We start from the raw sequence: 16,653 nt of genomic DNA, 5'->3' as shown, positions 1-16,653 counted from the left end.
GCATCACTGCGCAGGTCTGCTGCGAATGCTTGAACACCTGGACAGAGGTTTTTATCCTGCAGGTGCTTAGCATTCGGCTCCGAGGAGCCTGCTTTGCCAAGAACACCCAGGCAAACGCAGTTCTCAGTGTCTCCTAATGACCGCCTGAGGCTGATAATTCCCTGCATTTTTATGGTTTCACACAAAAGTTCCCTCGTGGGGAACTGGGTGTGAGTAACGTGTGCATGCCCTACCTCCTTCTCCTCATACACGTTTTCTATCTGTGCATGCACATGGACATGCACACATGTAGGACAGCACCGTATGAAGCTTTACGCATGTGCTCACATGTACATTCCTGGATCACAGCTCCGTACATGACTATGCATGAGTGTACAGGCGCACCACAAGCAAGCAACACTGATAGAGGAAATTAAAGAGAACACTGAAACATGTAAGAGGTTGGAAATAGTGACAAGAGCTTTCATCAGTAAATCTCAAATTACCCAGTCTGCACACAGCCTCTCATCTCCTACAGAGCAAGCAAAGCTACTTATTACAGAGCTGCCTTTACTGTAATCTGACTTTTGCAGAAACGAGAGACGCTTCCAACGCTTTCAAATGTTTTATTTTTCTGGTTCTCTGGGGATAGATCAATTGTCGGAAACACATGCCTCGCCGTACTGAAAAAACACGCACATAATTGAGCACAATGACCATCTGCCGGAGAATGCTGAGTAATAGGATACAGGGAGAGTTCGCCGCTGCCCCACTTCGCTGACTCCCGCTTTTCGCGTCAGCCACCGTCTGGAGCGCCGCGCTGCCAAAGGACAGCCTCGACCAGAAGCTCAAGCACACAAGCCGATGACCAACAAGCCTCCAAAACCACAGCTGATCTCTTCCAACATGAGCCACATAGTTAACTCTGCAGGGTCAGCTTTACCCTACACAGACACTTCAGGGGAGAAGGTGAAATTTTACTGGGATACCAAAGAGAGAGACTTTTCTACTTTACTTCCCCTGGTAATAATAACAACAACAACAAAATGCAGTCACCCCTTTTCCCTTTTACATAAATACTGGATTTGAGTGCTTTGTGCTTTTAAGAAGTTAAAAATAGGATAAAATACCAAGTCTGTGTGCTGCATCTTTTATCAAAGCCTTTTACGAACATCAAACCAGCTTCCCTGTGCTCTTTTATACTTTCCTACAGTCACTCACAATTCATAAAAGGGAACTACAGAGATACAAAGGGAAAGACACTTCCCAGCACTGTCATAGGAAGCCAGGGACGGAAACAGCTTTTGCTCACAGCTCTGAAATCTAAGAGCAGTTTTATGACATAATGTCAGATTTAGCACAAGAGATGAATAATAGATGTCCAAAATATAATGACAATTTCACAAGTAAACAGCGCTTTTCAGCGTCAAGCCTTTTCAGCAGCGCTGTCAAACCTTTTGAGAAGCGTTAACGTCGCAGTCACAGAAGCACCACCGGGAAGCAAACACCGTTAGAACAAACACATGTTTAGCCAAAAGGCATGGTTTCTCCGAGGTGCTGCTGTGTCCACACTCCATTTGTCTTCTCCAGATACACACATCCAGAGCCTCTCCATAAAAAGAGGAGGCATGGAGACTAACAAGATGAAGCAGAAACTCTTTAGACATAAACTTGACTTTGACCCTGCCATCTCTTGGAGACCTGCGATAAATCAAAGCCTCCTCCCTATCTGTAAGATGAGCAGATTTACTCTCACCTATACTGAAGAGATGGTATGAGCATTAATTAAGTTTGAAGAAAACATCTGAAAGATGGCAACTGCTAGAATATTCATGATTCTTTCCCAGCCTGCTTAGTTGTTAAAAATACCCAGATACAGAATTAATTCCCCATGCAAAACATGGTAAGTCTAGGAGAGCCATTTAAATATTCTGCATCTTTTCCACGGGAGACAAATTCCATAGCATACAGTCACTATTATTTTTTTCTGTTTTGCAACTGTAAAAGTTGCAAATTCCAAGGAGAGGAAGTGATAAACCCATGATAAAAAGAATTCCAGTGAATTCTCAGCATTACCCTAACCAAAAAAGAATTTCCTCCTTAGTCATCCAAAAGCAGAGTAAGCTAACTCCCACATGAATTACAGAAGAGTAGGAAAAAAGTGCTTATCTGTGAGATTACTTCTCTTCCCAGTACCTTGTCTTTTAATTTTTAAGCAGGGCAAAGGTGAAACAAAGCCCACCTGATACTGATATAAATGGAAAACTGCTTAGCAGCTGATAAAATAGTCCAGGAATCAAATCAGAAGGAGTTTGTCCTTGCAAAAATCCTAATGAAAAGTAAGCTACTGTGCAAGTACGAAGGATAATTGCAATTCTGCACTGATTTGTCACAAGGATGCTTTTACCGCGCACGCTCAGGCAGATGCCCACGCAGGGACCCTGTGTGCAGAGCAGAGACCCCAGGAAACGCCAACGCGCAGCAACACCCCCCGCGGCAGCGCCCCGAGTTAGAAGGCGGGCATGGCACGGCAGATCCAAACCTGCGCTCAAAACCCGCCCTGTTTGTGACCCGCAGTGCTTACACGCAACCACACGCTCGGGCACTGACTGCAGCTCTGCGGGATGAGGAGCGCTGAAGAGCAGTGATGGTTTAGGTCCTTCCTCCCATCCCTGCGTCTCCCCCTCCTGCAGCACCCACGCACGCACCCCCTGCACAACCCCAGCACCGAAGTGGTTTGCACGAGGACAAGCTCACCGCTCCAGGGCACCCGCGCGCCCCCAGCTCTGCTCCTCCGCCACGTGCAGCGGGTGCTTCGGGACCAGGCGGGAGCCGGGCTAGCGCCATGCACAGCCCGGTGCGATTGAATGTGCTCTGGGAGATGCTCTCTCATCTCACAAACACAATCCAGATGTCAGTCCAGGGGCTGTCATTTGTGAGCATCAGCAAATCAAACAGAATCCAGTCGCACGAGTGATTTTGTGCTCACAAAACACTCCAACGAAGGCAGAGCCAGCACGGCCTGGAGTGCCGGCATCAGCTTCCCGGCGACAGAGGCGCTGGTGTGCGTCTGTGCCTCCTTCCCTACCTTATCTTAGGCAAGCTATATAAACCCTTTGGAGCTGGGATTTTTACTGTGCATCCAAAGTCTGGCCAGTCTGACTCCTCCTGACCCCTGGCAAACCCCGGTTAACATCCTCCTAAATATTCATGTGAAACGGCAGAGCACGAAGAATTCTTCCTCGGAGCTCTGCACAGGGCCCACGAGCAACAACAGCGTTGTGAATCCAGCCATCACCCTTCTCATTCGGCACCTCATGCCAAGAGGTTACATTTGCATTTTTGCAATAAACACGATGAGACAACCATGATTTCCATCTAGCCCCAAACACAAACACTGCGTGGGTGCTGCTTCCTGCTGCATCAGGAAGTCATCGGTGCTGCAAGTTTCAGAAAGCATTTCCAGAAGTCCCTCGTCTGTCATGCGACTTGACATTTCTGCTGGCGGCGGCACCAGTGTCCTCCCTACGCAGCAGTCTGATCATGTGGCAGGTGTTTCTGTGTGGCAGCCTTTGTTTGCTGCCTGAAATCAGCAACCAAACTGGTTCAGAGATGATTTGACTTTAATTACAAACTCTTCAAATTATGTCCAGTTCATGTGCAGGGGGTTTCAGCATATTGCAGATGCTGACACCTTTACTGAAAGGCCCCTCCAGGAGCCTCTTGCAGCCTTGGGATGCCAGCCAATTCCAGAGTTTCTACATTTCAGTGGCATAAGACAAATTTCACTACAAGTTCCTAAATATTAATTCACACGATGTTACTCAGCAGATGGGAGCACACGAAAACAGCCTGTTGATACCTACAACTCTGAAGAGCCCCTCAAATTAATAGCAGCCATTCAATATTTATCAGATATTTTTGGCTTACTGGTTTTTAGCAATAATACATCCTGTGATGCTTCACTGTTTCCTTAAAAAGGCAATTTCAAGTAGCATAGTAATTCACCAGCTCTCAGCAACGGCAGATACAGTTGCTCATAGCAAAAGCAAAGATCATCTATTAAGAAAAGAAAGAACTGTACTTTGAAAGTAACTACTATGATATGTTTAATCAACATAAAGCCCTGAGAAACATCTTGAAGCAATAAACTGAGAACCATTCAACACGTCAGCATGATTAACCCACATCTTAAAAATAAAAAGGAAGGGACATCATTGGTAGGTGAGAAATATGGTCTTGCATATCCCCAAGAAGATGACAACATGCTGTTGAACTTCAAACCCCAGCAAAGATCACACCAAGTCTGGTCCTGAACGCTGAGACGCTCTCAGCAAGCGTCCGAGAGAGGTGTTGAGTGCAAAGGGTGAAAACGCGTGCTGCAAAGGGGCACAAAGCTTGAGAACAACCTAACTGAGATGCAGATGGAGAGTGAGTCCCAACGTTGCCACTCCTGCAGAGGCGCGCACAGGACAGCATGAAGCGTCCATCCCAAACGCGCTGGCCGTGAGACAAAATCTCTTGGAGGGTCTCGGCACTGCTGCACATATCAGCTGGGGCCAGCTAGCCACCTTCCCGGCTTGCTTCCCGCAGCTTTCCTGGAAGCCAGGCAGGGAGAGGGCAAAGCCCAAGAGCCACCTCTCTTATCAGCGGGCAGCAGCCGAGGTGGCGGTGGGCTGCGCTGGGGGGAGATCGCAGCGCCGCGACGGACTGCGAATGTCAAGCGGTCGGGCAATGCCTGCCACCCAGAGGGGTAACTCCCAGAGGAAGCTGCAAGTAGTTCGCTTGGCTCGGGCTGGCTCTTGCCGCTGCCCAGTGAGCGCAAGGGGAGGCGGAAACCCACCCGTCCAAACTGGTGGAAAACACACGGAAACAAGCTCCTTGCTCATGGATACTAGCAATGTGAGCAAAAGATGCACGGCTACGCCACAAAACGGAGCACCCGGGGCGATCACGAAGCTGCAGGAGACACAGCCCGGTCCCGGTGGGACAGAAGGAGGAAACCCCGGGACTTGGAGCAGCCCTGCGCCGGGGAGAGGAGCAGCTCGTGCTGAAAGCCACCAGGGCCCATCAGCACCCCAAACTGCAGTCCTGCTGTTACCACAGGCACCCATCGGCACCAGCCGCTCCAGATAGGCCCTCCTCCACCAACCGAACCAGTAAGGACAAGGGAGGAAGGACCAAAGCCAATCTGAAGAGCAAATGACATCAGTACTTTGCCTGATTAGCATCCTGAAGGCAAAAGTGAATACCACAATTCAGCTGTAAATATTTTAAAAGTGGCAAATGCACTTTTGGCACCCAAGACAAGAAACTTTAAAAGCACTTGCTTTTATCCCCCCAATCCTTGAAAATCTGGCCTGCTGAAGCAGTACGCTAAGTACCCACAAACAGAATGACCCAATTCTATTTTTAACAAGTTTCAGCCCCAATTCCAGAGAATTGCAAGTAATTTTTAGAAGCAGGAAACCATCAAGCAAGAGACAGTGTCTGTAGATTCAATTCTCTTCCTTTGTCAAGCATCAATACAGTCAGCTCACAAAACCATAAAGGAAGTAAAGCTCCATAAAAAACTGCATTGTCAAATTTACTTTATAGCTTTGAGGTTTTTCCCCCTTAAACCAATAAATACTTGCAATTCCTTTATTTGCTGCCAGCTGGGGATAGATTTGAAAACTTCTGCAAACCTGCAATTTTCGTATTTGCCTGTGCTGGGCACTAAAAAATTCCTCTCCGGTAAGAGTGAGAGCGGTTAGTCATGACAGGAATATCTCTGCAATGTGCCAATGCTGCTTTTCTCTCTCATGTAATCATTGTTAATACTGACTGAGCACATCTGCGCTTTGTATATGGCTGCTGCAATCCCAAAATTAGATATTTTTGAATGCACACACTTGCACACCCATATACATCACCCCCATGAACAGCCAAACTGAAGCTCTGTTTTACTAATAACACGCATCAGTCTATATACCTACACATAGCATGGAACCAGAGTAGACGTGGCCCATTCACAACAGAAGTGGTAAATCCATGGAAAATTTACTGCACAGCACTCGTAACTCAGCTTTCCCTGCTGCAAATGTTCCCAGCCCAAAGAGGACAACATTGTTGTCTCTGTCACCAAACAACCAAACCAACAATAAAAATTTCTCTGTCAGCAGCAGAAGTGTGACTTTTTTTGTTTGCCGACAGGGAACAGCCAACAAAAACACCAGTTGATAACGCTGTCCAGCCACAAAAATCACTGTTTTGATGGTGTAGATTCCTTCTTTCATGGAACAGTATGTGCCATACCACCTAAAGGACATTTTTACCACACTACACTGCACCTTGACTAGCAGGCTTTGCTATTTTACCAGCAAGCATTTTAAGTGCTGATGGAGTTAGTCTTTTAACTAGCACCATGCAGACACATTTGGCAGGTTCCCCAGCCTGACCGAGATGCAAGCCCTTATAGCAGACTCTCTTTGGACCTGCTCGGTGTCTGTGCAAGGACACCTATCACAGGCTCATCAACTGAACAAAACCTGTTGAAATAATTCCTTTTCTTCCTCTATAAAGCAGAGATGTAAATTTTCAGCAAAAACATCACTCTTTGTCAAGTTCTGTCACCTGCAAATAAAGCCAGATTCTCAGCGGCAGGAAAGCCCCTGCCTGCAGTTAAAGGGGAGACATGACCGTCTTTGCAAACAGCAATGCAGAATACAAGATCTGGGGCTCATCTGCCCGTGCAGGGGCGCAGGACAGAGCGGCGCTGCCCCAGCCAGCGCTGACCATGCTGATAACCCCTCCTGCAGCCAGACCAAGGCTGCAATACGCTGGCACCCAGCTCGCTACGAGAGAGCACCGTGCCGCAGCTTTCCTCCTCTTGCCCCAAGAGCCAGTGGAGAACCACGCAACACCAAGCCTTAGCACCACTGAGGCTGCTCAAAATGACCCTGGTGACGAGATGGGTTTTGGTCCGTGTCCAAACAGGCCACTTCAGAGGCACCAAAGCGACTGCACCACTGGAGCAGAGCAACTGCGATTCTACCCTGTTTTACGGGGCAAACTTGAGCACCACCTGAACTCCAGAACTGAAGCCAACACCCTATCTTATAATGAAGATCCGCAGACAAACTCGTATACAAGCAGTAATTATGCTTACATTGTCTCTCTAAACAAAAAAGGAAGCTCAAGGAACTCCCTTACGTCAAAGTATAAAGATGCTGTTCCTCAAAGGCTGAGTAACAGGGGCTGGGGTATGACCAACACACAAATTTTGCACATACGTGCTATGTCTTCTACAGGTGTTTAGGGCTCTACTCAGGTTTTTCTTGGTTGCAAGGAGGAAGGACCAAGCTCCTAGTTAAATACAAGAGAGAAAGCTCATTTCGCTGCAATATACTGCTGACAAAGGACCTTTTCAGACAGAGTAACAAGTGCAGAATTGGTTTGGAACGTCTTTATCAAGCAGCTCACCACAAAAAAAAAAAAAAAAAAAAAAAAAAAAAGAAAGAAAAAGACTTCAGATATCGGCCGTGTTTGTTTAAATTGCAGTCAAAAGCTCGGACTTCTGGTGACCCTCCTTTCTTGGGTGCTTTAGAAGTTGCTAGGAGCTAGTTAATAAAACACCAGGAATTTCTGTGATAGGAAAATAGTGTTCTATATTTATAAGAGATAAAATGGGCTAAGCTTTCCTGCCCAGCTTGTACAGTGGGGCTTGCCTACCCTTGAAAGTTAATTTAGGTTAAGGAAGGAAAACAGTTATCCCTGAATTGTGGGCAGGCCCTCCATATTCCTCCTAAACACTGAAGGAGTTGCTGAGACCCAAGCCAAATCAGAATACTTCCAACAGAGCCAAACCTTGGGTTTTTAGTGGTTTATTAATTCAATGCACAGGATCAGGGATCAAGACTCTCCAAGCAAAGCACTCACTGAGAATTCAGGCACAGATCCCTGATCCTGAGGGCACACAGAAGTCAGGGCTGCTCCAAATCAGCTCATCTGGGGACAAATCCAGCACAGTCTGGCCGTACGTCCTCTCTCAGCCACCTATGGCACCCAGATGGGGAAGACAGTTGGGGTCCCAGAAAAACCAGGATTTCCAAGGTATAGGAAACCCCAGTGAGGGGCATGGGAGCAGACGATCTCTGCTCTGCAGCCCAACACACAGGAACATACCAAACCAGAGTCACAAATCAGCATTTTGCATCAGCTCTAAACAAAAGTGGAGTTTTGCTTAGAGAAACCAGGTGAATCTCAGCAGCTTTTATGTGGTCTTACTAAATTGCATCTGTGTGCTGAAGGACAAAAAGCTAGGGGAGAAGAGAAAACCTACCTACTAATATACAACGCAATGTTATCGCCCCTGACAGGTGGACAGAAACAACAAAAATTTACTTTGCAACTTCACCAGAGGCAGAGAGAGAATCTCTGCAGGATTCAGTTACATTATACAGGTTTCCTAAACCTATTTCTTCTCTCTCTCAACCATCAGAGAAAGTTGCCTTCAAAAGTACAGAAGACGCAATGCACAATGCAGAGAGAAGAGCTACTGAAAAATACCTCTATCCCCAGTCATTTGAGCCAGACTGTAACATGCCAAGTGGGTAAAACGGGACTATAATTCAGCATAAACACTGAATAGCCCGGTACCATGGCATGCCACAAATCCTGCTGCCTGCCAGCAGAGAGCCCTTCATAAAGCTACAAAGCATAAGCAAACAGCATCGAGGGTCTCAGCTCCAGGACCAAACTTCTCTCCAAAAAATCAAAGCTTGCAAATGCTACCTACCTTTCTCAAAATGATCTTCCCTCGCACTTTCAGAGAGCTGCTAATTAAAGTGCTTTCTTTATTTTCAGTCCTTGTCTACCATCTTCAATTTGGCCTACAGATCACATTCAAATTCAGGAGTAAGCTGACCGAGTTTCTTTTCCCCACACACACTCTAACCCTCACACATTTCCTTCCTTTAATGTAATTTTGCTTACGAAGCAAGAAAATGAAGCTTCTAATGCCTTGCAAACGCCGATGGGAATGCAGAATAAATGTATAGCAAAGCATTTTCAGCGCTTTCCCTTCAATACCTCTTCTTTGCATAGTAAAAAAATAAATAAAACCAGAAGCTAGACTCAAAAAACTAACTCCCCCCATCCTGTTAAGAAAAAAAAAAATGCATTCATCCGAACACATGAACAAATGAATCACAAAACAGTACTAGTGCAGTTGTCAAAATTATGATTCTCACAGCAAACTGACAGCCACAGAAATCAACAGAGCCATCCAGTTCCGGTATTAAAGAAGAAAAAAAAAAAAAAACACTTGTCACCTTCACAAAAGCATCTAATTCATTGTAAATGACTATAAAAATGCAAATTCAGTAACTATCACTACAACTACTGAATTATCTGTGTCTATATTGAACAAGAATCCTTTTCATACTAAAATTTAAAGCCACCTCCTTTTTTACAGGATAAATCATCCTCTAAATGATGCCATTCTTCAGCAGAAATTCTGTTAAATTAAGATGAGAAAAAATGGATTAAATACTCATATTGTCTCCTTTGAAATTACATGACAAAGTCTGATAAGCAGATTCATACACAGCTGATGTCTACTTCATGCTATGAATATACTGGGTAATTGGATGACTGTCAAGGGGCAACCCAGGAAGAGTAACAAATGATAGACACGAGCGGCTTCATCCTTCTCCTCAGATGCAAGGGTCAAGGTAGGCATCAAAACGTTCAAACGCTCTACTGAAATCCACTCCTATGCAATTACATCAAATAGTTCACGCATGTCCGTACAAGCACACACCCACCGGTCGTACGTGAACGCCCTTCACAGCCCAGATGCAACATCTCCCTGACTTACCTCTGCACAGTTTGAGGTTCATGCATTTCTAGACTTACAAAGACTAAGCTTACGGAGGACTCCTGGGACTCGACAATACGAGCAGGTGTCACCTGTGTGGGGAGGAGGGGAAGACACGGGGTTTGTTGTGTGTCCTTAGTTCCCACACCTTCGAGTTCAAGGCTATCGCCCAACAGAGACGAGGAGACAAGCCGCACGGTACGTAACAGCGAAAGAGAGTCTTGCAAATAACACAGGCAATCCACTGCATGCTTTAATTGAAAGAGCCCTAAATTAAATTCTGCATAAAACAGTAGGATACTAAGATGTCAGAGAAAATCTCCAGCCTCTAGTTTCTGCCCGCTGCGCTGCAGGACCCCGAGGCGCAGACACCGCGTCGCCGGGGCAAGGCAGCGCGTGCTTGCAGAGCCGTTTGGCGCTGCCCCGCAATGCAGTTATCTGGCCAGATACCTCTGCTGCGAGAAACCAAAGTGACAACATTGTGCAAAGCTGCCTTTCAAAATATGCTCTGTCTCCTTTTAATGAGGAAAAGCAATCTTCGGAGCATGGTGCCAAACAGTTAGAAAGGTCTTACCTTTAGCAGAGGCTAGTAAGGAAACAAAATCATTTACTTCCTAAACACGAGGAAACCCCATTAGGCAGCGAATGAGAAAAACATCTACGTACCTGCTGGACGAGAGCGCTGCTGCGCTCTGGGAGAGGTCTGGGAGAAGGGAAAAATATCCTTCAGCTGAGTGTAGTAATTTCTCCATCCTGGGAAAACTTAGCAGAAGTATTCCAGTGAGGATGGCAAGTGTCTGGTTAGACGTAATCCTCCAAGAACGGAGAGGCTCTCTTCCCAAATGACATGCAAGTCACCCAAGAAGAAACAAGAAGGAAGACGGTAGGCATTTCCAGAGGCTTTTATCCACAGCTCACGTCCTCCAGAAGTTTTCACGGGTCTGTAAATCCTGCGATCTTAAAAATCCTTGGAAGGTATGGAAAGGCCAGGCTGCTGGGTTCCTCCAAACGTTGCTCCAGACTGGTGAAAAGAGCAGGACCAGGACCTTCGGAGAGAGGAAAGGGACAGGCCGTTACATGGTGGCGCCGGCACAAGCCGACAGCGAGGGCTCTTCCCACACCAGGCAAGACTTCTTCCCATGCAAAAATCTTTTATTTTTGCACAGTAGGAAGTTTCTCCCCCCCCCCCCCCCAATTTGCTTGGTTTATTTAAACAAATGTCACATTTTGAGCACATGTAGACTTAAAGCTCTGTGAAGCCACCACAGACACCAAGGAGGTAACTTTGTGGTGCCTCACAGGGCACAGGTGAGGTGGGAGGAGAAATACTACGCAGAGCCAGCAACTGAAAGCAGTTTCCCACTTAACTGCCAGATCCTTCCAAAAAGCTCCTTTTTTTAACAGAGGAAAGGAGACATAGTTTTCTTCCCATCGTTTTTTTTTTAAACTTAACTGGGTGTTTGACTGCTCCAAATGGGAGTAACAAGGAAGCAAAGGTCGGAACGGCTGGTGAGGACACGGGTCAGTGTGACTACCTGCCTTTGCAATTACAGAGAAAAGCAGCCACCCGTGACTCACAGCACCTTGGCTTGTGCCAAGCTGGAGAAAGTGTCCCAGTACGTCAGCTCTGCGCTAGCGCCAACATCTCAGAAACACTCGGTTCTTGAGCAAAGTGACCACGCTTGTAGCTCTTTCCAGCTATGGTTCCTACACCCATGTTCAAATCACGTAAAAACTTCCCAGGACAGTGTCTAGAGAATACCCAGGGGATTAGTCATAAAGATCCCAATTATTTGATTTGCATAAGGCCATCACAATCAGACTTTTTTTTGTTTTTTCAATCCAATCTTGCTAATTGTGCTGGGAGTCAAGTTGCTGGGTTTTTTGTTTGTTATTTTAAGATACGAGAACTATCGCACAAACAGAGCCGATTGCCAGGCCCGGAAATAAAGCCTAGCAAGCAGCGAAAGGAAACTCAAACAACTCTTTGCCCAGTGCTGCTTTCTAGTTCATCTGTAATAAAAACTGCAGTGAATAGCTGAGAGCCAAAAGACCTTTTTTTTTTTTTTTTTGCTTTGTTTTAGCTCCTGCAGCACAGGAAGGTGATATCATTGTGTAATGTAACCAAGCAAGTGAGTAATGAAAGTGCAAGCAAATGGATTAAATAGCACAGGGTTAAATAACAGGTGTGATAATCATTTGTTTTGCTAATTGTGTCAATAAAGTCCTATCTGTTCTCAAACAGCTGAAACGTCATCAGATATGAAAAATATTTTAAAAATGAACAATTAAATGTACAAGAAAAAGAAAAACCCAAACCCACATTTTATCCCCCAGAAACCCTCTTCAAAGCCTTGATTTGGGAAAACACATACTTATTTAACATAAAAGTTAAAATTCAACTTTGATCACGTTTAAATTATCTGAAGTGTGGAACCTGCCTTGAATCAAAATTTAATCCTCACTAGGGAAAACAACAAAAATTGTCTTCTCAGGTGAAGATGCAGGTGTAACACAACTAAAGAGGCCCAAGCTAACCTGGGTTGCGACTACCAATAAATAAGACTGGATGACTGTAACTCTCTAAAATCTGGTGGATTCATAACATGTTTAGGTTGTTAACCGCAAAACATAAAACACTAGTCAGTATACACAATTCAAAGTCTTCACAGACGTGAATCGAGTTAAACTTCAGACCCACAGCCTAACTCGGTCTGCTAATTTGTGGAGAAAGAATCTAAAGTGCCTTCTCCTTGCTGGTGTTTTTTTCTGGCAATAGATAGAGTTAGGAAATCAAATATTCCCTGACCTCCTCCCAGTTATGTGAAACAAAGTTGGAGGAGGTCTGATCAAAAACACTGAGCTGATGAAAAAATTCTGGAAAAGGACTCAAATCTCCTAAAATAACTCCCCTCCCACCAATTATACAGTGATCCTCAGCAACTCTGATGACTAGATGACACTCAAAGTGCCTGTAAAACATATTTCTCAACTGAAAGAACACCTGTGTAAAATCCTTGAGCTAACGGTTTTCTCTATAAACCAATTACCCGTAAAATATGAGCATGCAAACAGACATAAATCTTTGTCATGAGAGAAATTAGACTGGAGAGGGAGGGAAAAAAAAAAGAAAGAAAAGGGACCTGCATTACACATCTACTCCCTATCTACTTCCAACACAGCACTGTACCTGGAGTACGAGGGCTTTTTCCTAGCTCCACTATGGATACGTCAATATGTACTTTGTCCACTTCTCCTGGGAGACAAGCCTAACACTTCTCACTGTCAAATGAACAAAAATGTCATTTTCTTCCTTTTACTTCTCTCCCCTCCCCCCATACAACCTCCGTGCAGATTATGTCCATTATTTGCCTCCCTTTAAAATCCTGCATGACTGCAGGACCTGAAGGCTATAGAAGAGATCAGAGATATTGGATGCTGTATGTTTTCTACATAGACATACAAGCCTTTCTAGGTAGGTTATGAGGGTTAGGGCAACTGGTGAACCTGTGACAGATAATTAATGTTCATTTTAAGCATCTTCCTTCATGGTACTGAGGATACAGCGTTATACTCATTGCCTTCCACCTCAGGCTGTAAGGACAAGATTCAGATGGTTTCAGTTTTGCCTAGTTTGGGATACAGATAATAGTTTAAATTTTTCTGCTCAGGAGAGATATCTAAAAAGTCAACTTTCCAGCTCCTTGGAAGATAGGCTTAAAATGCCCTAGATGTTTAGGGCTCTGAAGATCCTACCTCCCACTCCAGTTCAGTATTTCCACAACTTTCTGCTTCACAGACATATTGGCGGGTCTTGTGGACTGGCTCTGAGTATCGCCTAACGCCAACGGTTTGGGGCCTTGCCCCAATGACTTACTGCAGGTCACGTGGCAAGCTGGCAGTAAAGCCGGGCATTACATCTAGATTTTAAAAGTCGCAGTCCAGCTCTTTAAAAACACGTTCATCCCACTCACCCCACGATGAAGGAAAACTCAATTACTTGTACTCAGCAAGGGCACGGTTCAACCACCCACATGAGGAAATGAGCAGCACCGAACATGCATTCGACTCCAAATAACAAAAGTATCAGCCTCAAAACAGAGCAGCACTCAGAGCCCGCAGCTCTTTCTCAAGGGCAGCAGCAACAAGTCACATGAACTGAAGGGAAACAGCAGCAAGTTCAGCATGCCCCACTATGGAGAGCGGCTAGGACAGCCCGAGGTGATTAATAGCCACATGAAAACAGTTAGAGAGACTCGTTGCTAATTAGTTAAGAAATACAAGGGAAAACAGAAAGGACTAAGGAGTTCCACCTGTTAAATATTTACTGTTAAAGAGTCCCAAGTGCAATGGCTTGTTTTTTTTAAAAAAGGGTGTTTTCTCTGCTTGTGTTTTTCATTTCAAGGAAAGGGCTGTTTTTCCATTTCAGCATGTTCATTACAGCTCAACCTTGTGAGTTGAGTGCAGTAAGGGACCTGTTAAACTTCACTATCCGCTGTAGTAATCTAGAGCAATAATTTTATTATGGACAAGAATGCAAATCAGAGTGTTTGTCTCTCCTACTCTCCATACGCCAGGCCACTCGGACAGTGTGTACCGAACTCATCAACTTTGAACTCCCTGCCTAAAAACAGAATGCAATTCCCAAAATGGTTTCATTACATCACCAGGCAGAAACACATTTCTAGGTGCAAAGACTGCTTATCGAAGTCACGTTACTCAGCAGAGGAAATAAAAACTTTTTGCCTTTGCTATAAATTCTCCAGCATCTTTTTCATGAATGGTTGCAGGAATATTTCCTGAACAGGCAGCAATACTTGGAATGACAGTCTGTTGAGCTGAACTAAGAGCTGTCACCAAAACATCCAGTCCTACCACCTCTTCCTCCTATATCTTTCCCTACCCTCGCTGAAGCTGGCTCAAGCATTGGCCTGATCCTTCAACGAACCAATTCAGTTCACTGTTGTGGGTAACCATGCCAAAAAGGAAGAATGGTTTTCTCCTTGTTTACTGAAACAAAGTGGAACAAAAGCACCAGCACTGGTGGAAGGAAGACGGCAAGATCAAAGCTCAGACCATGGCTCTCAACAGTATCCAGCTGATGAATCAGCTCAAGCCATCACTGAAACCTCACCTCAGGTGTAACCACCCTGTTCTTAAACACATAATTTTAAAAGAGCTATAGATTGGACATTGATGTAGCAATGAGCGTTATAAAACCACTGGTTTTCAGGTCAACAGGGTATGTGCTTTTTATCAGTGAGGAAGCATACTTGTTTACTTTATGGAATCATGGAAGGACACCAATAACAGTCTCTTCTACTGTTCTGCTCATCTGATCATCATATTTATGTCCTTACAACAGAGAAATCAACAAAACACTAAAAAAATTCAAATATTCCATTTTTCCCCAAATTTAAAGGTTTCTGCTCCTTTTTCTCATCACCCAGCAATGCCAATTCTTGAGTAACTTCACTGCAGCTTGGCCATCAGCCACATCCTAGGCTGTCTCTATAGCTAGGGCTTCACCTCATTGGTCAGAAAAAGCAGCTATGACCAGGAAAAAGATTCATGGGGAGATGTTCAACCATCCAGTGACCAGGCACAATGATAGCACATGCATACCAGACTACCAGTGCCAATCAGGAGACAATTAAGAGTCCATTCATTAACTCCCATTAGCCTTTAAACCTGGCTTTGCCTATCAGTCTGAAACACCCTCATATGGACTGCCAAAACCAGTTTGTATTATAGCTTCTCCCTCTTGCTTGCAAATAAAAGATGGCTTTGGAGAGAAAGTGCAGAGCTGGCTCTGAAAACTAAGTGCTGGACGTCCATTCTGCTTACATGGCATGTTTTGCTCCCTCCACTTCTGCCCTGGACTGGCAGAGCATCATGGAGAACAACGTAGAGGCAAAGACCATGTATCACATCCCACCTTACCATTTTTGGTTCTAAAAAGTCACTTTCTTTCTTTGAACTCCAACCAAAAGATGCTTGAAGGAGAAAGATAAACACGGAAAGATAGTTCATAGAGATCGAGAACTCCGGTCTACACACCACCCAAAGCCAAGTTGTTTGGTGAAACAAAGAGCAATAAAAAAACTCTTCCTAGAACTACTGATTGTTACATTAGTTCCATAAGGAAGTGCACTTTTTTAAAATGCAAGCCTAAATATCCCATTTGAGGTATTATCACACATCCCTCTCACATCCTCCTTCCCATTCAGAACTCTTCACCCACACTCAGTATGGATCTGCCAACCAACCTGAAGCTAACACCCAGGAGAATGGGAGACCAAAAATAGTCTATTTTTACAGCCCAAGCTCTCACACAAAATGCTGGTCATGACCACACTAAATTGAAAAGCAGGTTCTCTTTCTAAAATTATTTGTGTCTTCATAAAATGATTCCAAATGAGTAACACAAGAAAAGACGTTATTATTTAAAACACTGTTGATTACGAGGGCTCTTCTAACCCTGAAGGGATTTGAACACAGAAAGCAAAATTTATGTAAATGACCTGCAATGTGACATTCTAAGCATCTAATGTCATCTTGGACCATTTTTAATGTAAGATTTAATAAAGTTTTGCTCCATCTGCACCAGCTGACGGTTGTATTACGAGAAATATCTTTAAAATGTTCCCTAAAGGAGAGAGGGGGGAGAGACTCCCCTAACAGGAGAGAGACCATTGCCCAGAAGAGATCAAAGGAACAAGTTGTAAGGTATTTAATTTTATTAATAATTAATAATTAAAATTTTATTATAGTATTTAAAGAGTGCTGCTGCAGCAGTACTAGGAAAAATC

General features: G+C 44.6%; 1 long non-coding RNA gene across 1 annotated transcript in view; it reads right to left on the bottom strand.

The window, feature by feature from the left end:
* LOC112989194 (uncharacterized) overlaps positions 1-16,653 on the bottom strand; it is a 169,194-nt gene that overhangs the window by 112,779 nt on the left and 39,762 nt on the right. Inside the window, exon 2 of the long non-coding RNA XR_010388063.1 lies at positions 10,508-10,887. This is a non-coding gene — a long non-coding RNA (uncharacterized LOC112989194). The remainder of the gene's footprint in view (positions 1-10,507; positions 10,888-16,653) is intronic.

The sequence above is a fragment of the Dromaius novaehollandiae genome, chromosome 2 (genome assembly GCF_036370855.1).
Source record: "Dromaius novaehollandiae isolate bDroNov1 chromosome 2, bDroNov1.hap1, whole genome shotgun sequence".
Lineage (NCBI taxonomy): Eukaryota > Metazoa > Chordata > Aves > Casuariiformes > Dromaiidae > Dromaius > Dromaius novaehollandiae.
This window is presented reverse-complemented; position numbering and strand designations above follow the sequence as displayed.